Source organism: Rhamphochromis longiceps, linkage group LG6 (assembly GCF_057381845.1).
Source record: "Rhamphochromis longiceps isolate RC_006_pf linkage group LG6, R_longiceps_female_GT1.1, whole genome shotgun sequence".
Lineage (NCBI taxonomy): Eukaryota > Metazoa > Chordata > Actinopteri > Cichliformes > Cichlidae > Rhamphochromis > Rhamphochromis longiceps.
In genome coordinates this window covers 25,750,575-25,757,559 of record NC_140562.1, presented here as the reverse complement: position 1 = coordinate 25,757,559, position 6,985 = coordinate 25,750,575, and positions in this window count along the sequence as shown.

The following is a 6,985-nucleotide window of genomic DNA, read 5'->3' as shown; positions in this document are numbered from 1 at the left end:
GGATGATAATTTGGGCTTGTTTTAGGCACCTTGCGGTCACTGAGTCAACCATAAATTCCTCTGTATACTAAAACATTCTAGAGTCAGATGAGAGGCCATCTGTCCCACAGCTAAAGCTTGGTCCAAACTGGATCATGACACAGGACAATGATCCCAAACATAGCAGCAAAGCATTGAGGCAAGTGATGCAGTCAAAATTCAGATCTCAGCCTGACTGAGGTGACTGATAGGCTTCATCTACACCTATCCTAACTATTTTTAAGGAAGTCTGGATTGTTTTAAATCCTGAGGTTATCCTGGATATAGTTTTGACTGTTGTTTGTGATTAAGGTCAGTGGGTTGTGTTGTTCCTGTGTATATTGTTTTTCAATTTTGTTATGATGTGCACATCTCTGTGGTAGAGCTGTAATGCCATCTGGTGGGTCTGGAGTCTGTTTTTGTGACAGCATTTATTGTGTTATATGTTAGATATCCAGCTTTTCTTTTGTATGTTGTATGTTTTCTCTCCCAAATTTAGTGATGGCTTTTTGGGTGTGTTGCATTACAAACAGTCTGACCTGTTGTCTTTAAGGGATACCCATAAACCTGAGGGTGTTGTTATTTTACAGTGGTTTGTCTCACTTTAGTTTTCTGAGTGGGTAATTAGTAGTAGAACTCTAATTTTTATTGCATAATTGCGGCTGCCTTTTATAGTTCTATTTAATTTCCTCAGAGAAACGTTCAAATAGGTGCTAAATAGCATAGCTTTTGAACTTTTTTAACATTGACCATTATGTGTTGGTGGTGGTGAAGAGGTTGGTTAAAATACCTGCCTTATTGTAGAGTCCAGATGATGCATGCAGATCTTTCTTCTATATTAGAGAATAAAAATAATTATTTGTGAATTCATACACTCATCACATCTCGTTTAAGTACTCTGGTCTAATTGGACCTATTAAATGGCCAAGCACATGAGATAAACTGTATCGGTTTGCTAATTGATTACTGCTATATATCGCAGAGAGAGCTTCAAAGTAGGAGAAGCTGCTAGTTTTAAAGGTACATTCCCATTGAAGAGTTGTTTATTTAATATCTTCAGTTTTCTTAACATAGAAATTCTTGGATAAATAAACATTGCTGTAGTTTGTTTTACAGACACACGTCAGTCTCAGTTATGCACTTGCCAAGGCTCATGACTGCATCTTGCACAACTGTGACGCAATCATAATAAAATCTGTCTACAGACAGACAAAAATCTAAACACCCGCCAAAGTACTCAAAACAGCCTTTGTGGCAGTCTCTGCTAGAGTATGTAATCCCAGGACCACAGTTTGGAGCGATGACACATACACAGACACACAAACTCAGAGTTGCAGAGCGAAAGCACAACCATCTAATCTGCCATTGAAGCAGTTAGACTGAATCAACACCGGCTTCGTGTTCAAAGCCTTCATCACAAGCAGCTCTTTGCCTCTCAGCTCTGTGTCCTCCAGGTGAGGTTAGGTGTCAGGAGCTGCTTAAAGACAAACCTGTCCATAACAAAGGTTAATAGTAACGTCATGTCACGCAAGATGCCTTTTTGCGATCTGCTGCAGAAGAAGATGAACAAATGCGAATACGAAGAATGGCTTACGTGAAATAATTTGAGCACATCCTCTTTTCCTCCTGGGGTGTGGCAGTGCCAGGTAGGTTTTCCCACAGATTTTTCACAGTTCCCTCCTCCATTTTCATGCTGAGTTTTCAATCACAGGACAAAAAGCATTTGCTTTGGCTTTATTTTCTGAGAAAAATATTCTCCAAATGTTCTCCAAATTCCTCTCTAACTGTTATCGCTCACAAATTTACTTGGAACAAGACATGAGGTGGCACATGTTTCATTTCATGTACCCAGTGAGTGGTTTCAGTAGGTGATGATAGCTCATTGTGGTAGTTAGAAGGGAAAAATTGTGTTTTTATGTCTGTCTTGATTGAATTGATGAGACATATGATGAAGAGCAATAAATTAAAAACGGCTTAACAGCTAACCTCAATGGACTGAGATAGGCCTATGTTAGGAAATGTTGTACAAAAACCTATTTTGTCACAGTACGGCTGTGTGCAGGCAGGAGAGGACCCAAACGCAAACTCACAGAGACAAAAGGTAAACTCAAAAAACACAGCTTTATTGCTGGCGTGGGACACGAAAAACAATACAAAATAAACTAAACTGGGAAAACTAAAGCACAGGGGGGAGAGAAAAAAAAAAAAAAAAAAAAAAAAAAAAAAAAAAAAAAAAAAAAAAATCACACAGCTATGATGGAGACTACGACACTGACAAAGAGAAACACAGGGCTTAAATACACAGAGGGATAACGAGGGAATGAGACACAGAAGGAGGGCACAGCTGGGAGAAATCAGGACTGGACGAGACAGAGACGCAAAACTAGAAACACTCACATGAGGCATGGACCTTCAAAGTAAAACAGGAAGTATCACACAGAGACGCGAACTAGACAGTGGAGACAGCAACTAAGAAACAGAGACAAACCATAAGGCAGAGGTCTAAGAACCAAAATACACAGAGGGAAATACTCAGCTTTGAACACAAGAGACTAGACTAGAGGGAGTAACAAAAGACCAACCATGAGAACATAATGCACAATGCAGGGTGACAGAAAACAAGAAACTCAAACATGCAAAGACACACCATAAACAGAACAGAGGGGGCACAGAGAGACATGAAGGGCAGGGGAGACTTAACATGGGTTGAAACACAAGGGGGAACTAATAAGCAAATCAACATAGGAGGCCTAATGAGCTAAACATACTATAAACATCAAAATGAACTAAAACTCAAAACACTGGGTCCTAAGACCCAGGATCGTGACATATTTATATTGCTTTAAATCATTGAGAATAGAAAAACAGCATCGTATTAGTCAAAAATCAGGTCACAAAACTCTTTTTAAAACTTACAAGCTTTCTCTTTGTCCCTTTTTATTTCATCTACCAGATGTGCTGATATTTTTGCATACCCACAACTGATGCAAATCACACTGACAGTTCGTTGTGCAGTTTTGGAAAATATCTTCACAGCTCCAAAATAATGATTGCTGCTCACCCTGTGAACTTTGCTAGTGCTTATGGCAGGCAAAAATAATCCACATTAATACTTTGGTCCACCACATGGGTCTAAATGCCAATTAATTAACTATTAAAATGAGCTAGAATATTGAATTATTCTCTATAATAATATGAAATCAGAGGTTTTAATATTTAATTTGTTATTATCTGTATGATTAAGGGTGGGTCAACCAGTAAAGACTGCTGTGGGACACTGAAGCACAGAGATTAGCCTGTAAAATACTGACAACACAATAAGCTCATAAATGGTAAAACAAGCAAATAATCATAATTTTTAAAAAGTCGACAAGAAAGCAAAGAAAAGCTACCTTGTTGTCAACGAGCATCATATGCACAGTATGTTACAAAGACAAAAATAATGAGGAATAGTTTTACACTTATTTTGTTTGATTGGGCTCAGTTGAATGGACCTCTGAGTTTACTATCACCATGCCGTTTCCATCTATCAGGCAATCCCTCCCCCATGTATGCTTGAAAGGAAGTAACGGGTGATCTGGCATCAGAATACAACGATCCTCATAAAGACTTAAGATAATAACATAATCCATATTATTGATCTTATTGAGCAACATGTATGAATGATCCTCCCCCATTCTCTGCGGCCTGCTGGAGCGGGAGGGCTAGTAGGAGGAGTTGGCCGTCCGACTGCGGTCTGGGGTGTGGGGCCTCCCTGCTGCTGCGGAGTCGGGGTGGTCTGCCTCTCCCCACCGCAGGGAAAAGGGTAACACCACCTGGGTCTGGGTGCAATTCCCCCCTCCAGGGGCAAGGGTACCTAGACCCGGTTTGTAGAGTACGCTTGGGGAGTGTGATTGTGTGTACAGCGTCTCTTTATGTCTGTCTCCACGTTGGTTGAGTGTGGAGTGAGTGCATATGAGAGCATGAGGGTGGGAATGGATGTTTGTGTCTGTGTGTGCCTGTATGTCTGTGTCTATATGTCAGGTTGGGTATCAGACGCCACCTCTCTGGGGACACCTCAGGCCCTCCAAGGTTTGGAGGCCTATCTCCACCCACCACCACTTCCCCTGCCGGTGGCGGACTCCCTCAGGTGTCGGTGTGTTGGTGGTTCTTTGTGTCTGGGGGTGGGCGTCCGGGTACACACCGGCTCACTCCTTGGCGGCCGCTTGTCGGGGCCTGGGGCCTGGGGCTCGCTCGGGCCCCTTTGGAGGTGGGGTGCCCCCGGCCTCTCGGCCTGGGGCTCGGTCACTCAGGCACAGCTGGGGGCCGGCGGAGCTCACGGGCGCATCACTGCAACTCCCCCTGACTTCTGCTCCGCGGCTGCTGGGCGAGCCCTCATCTGGGACTCTCCTCAGCTCTTACTGGAACAGTGGCGCGGCTGCCCCTCTGTTGGTCTTCCATGGTCTCTTGTGTTCTGGGGGCCTCTGGATGTCTGGAGTTTTGATCTCCTCCATACCCGCTTCACACCCTGGAGGACAGGGCTGTGGCCCCCCCACACTCCCTAGCAGATCATTACATGGAGAAACCTTTGGAATGCAAGCATGCTGATCCACACAGGTATGCACACATGGGTATTCACAGACGCGGACTAAAGCTTTCTTGGCTGCTGCCTCAAAGCACACTGTGCGCTGTCTATCTTGCGTGCTGCACAATATCGTTTATTATTTAGTAAATATTGATATCTATGACTAGCTAGTTTATTGTGATGGTGCTTTGTTTTCTCTATTATTATGTTACTCTTTGTTGTTTGCTGTCTCCTCTGTTTGTTTTTTTTGTTTGTTTGTTTTTTTTCTCCATACAGGTGACCCAGGAGTTCTTTTTTTTTTTTCTCTCTCTTCCCCCCCCTTCTCACCGTCTCTTCTCCCCTTTGGTTTTCTTTCTTTCTCTCCCCCTCTTTCTCTCATTCATTCCCCCTGTCCTATTTATTAAAAAAAAAAAAAAAAAAAATGACAAAGGATGAACTGAAGCTCTGCCATCACGTAATGTCGCATACTGCTGTTTCTGATGTCATTTAAAAAAAAAAAGAAAAAAAAAAGAATACAACGATCCTCATAAAGACTTAAGATAATAACATAATCCATATTATTGATCTTATTGAGCAACATGTATGAATGTTATAAAACCTTTTTCTTCCATTTTACTTACTTACTATTTGGCACATTAATAAATTGTTTCAATAGCTACAGCTCTGTTTCTGAAAAAAAGAAGACATTTTGTAAAATGTAAATAATAAACAAATCAACCAAAAGCTGTTTTTAAATGGAAAAACATTAAATAAGGTGTTGATACTGAGACTATGAAAGTTTGCATCAGTGGACACAGTGAGGGTGTGGTGTACCATTAATTATAAATAGTGCATACAATTTTTTGAGCAACATATGCTGTCATCTATTAAAAGTGTGGTAAAATGGTCTGCAGTCCAGATGGGTCACCCAGTGAAAACATCTGGAATGTTATAACATGGAAAAGAGAAGTTAGTCCCACAGCTATTAAACAACTAAGATAAATATAAATCAAACGCTTGGAATTTGTTGCTAAAAGAGTTGATGCAACACAACATGCCACTGTTCAAACTTTTAAAAATGAGTTTCTAGCATCATGGATCCATCCATACATTTTTGTTAATGTTTAACCATTGGGCACGGAGAAAGGAGGGATTCTCTCAGATATCATAGGGAGTAAAGCAGGACACACCTCGGAGAGGTCTTGAATCCTGTAAAGGTTTGACATTTTTTAAAGTGATTTAAAATGTGCTGCATTATGTTTTTATTTAGTTTGCACAGAAATGAAAGCTGTCTTTGTCTACATCTTGTCTCTTCATCTGTTATTGAGACAGCACTAATACTTTAAATGAATGTCACACAGGACAAAAATTGCATCTTTGATCAAATTTGTCCAAAATATTAATATAAAATATTAATAAAAGAAGCTCAAGAAAACTGAGAACCAATAAAAATGTTGTTTATTTAGTTTTCAGATGGTTCATTTACAGTGGAATACAGATTATGTTAATATAACAACACACATTTTAGCAGTACTTAAAGTGCTATCTGCTAATCAAGCTATGAGTCTTACACAGTAATGTGTCTCTGTGTTGCAATAGCTATGCAATGTCCATGTAATTATCAGTGTTGTAATAACTCAGTTCAAATATATGCTATTTGGTTGTTATTTTGAAAGAAATCATGTTAAATTAAAATGGATGACTCCTTCTTCAATTATTTACCTAATTATGACTGACTCGCAGCATTGTGTTTCCATTATTTATGAACTTTGTGGACAATGTATTGTTTTATTATGATGTGAAGGTCGTCCAACTGAAATCAGAGTAAAGGAAGTATCCAAACATCTATCTATATATATTAGATTTATATTACTTTCCCCCAAATATACTAAATATATAATTATTAATTATTTTACACAGGACGTATACATGGTGGTTTGTCAAATAAATAAATAAATAAATAAATAAATAAATAAATAAATAAGTAAGTAAATGCACAGATACAGAAGCCAAGTTAAAAATTTAGTTGAATGCCAAAGCATGGATTCAGAGATGATGGTGTGTGAAACCCCAGCAGACAAGATGGGATTATATCATAATAAATTCTTAGCAATCACCTTTTTTTCTGCTGAGATTATAGCATTATTGTCCTAATAATTATATTTAATAATTTCTTTATAAATATAATAAATACCACTTAAATTTTAAAGGTCATATTATTATTGTTGTTATTATTATTATTCGTAATAGTAGTAGTAGCATTATTATTAATCCATTCAGAAGTTGGTCACTTTGCGGTATAGTTTCTTTTGTAAACCCGTAGATAAAAAGGGAGTGTAAAAGTGAGTAAAACAGTCTCATAAGTATGTTGTATTTTCTTTTGTTTGAATAAATAACATGAAACTATATTTTTCTTTTAATTTA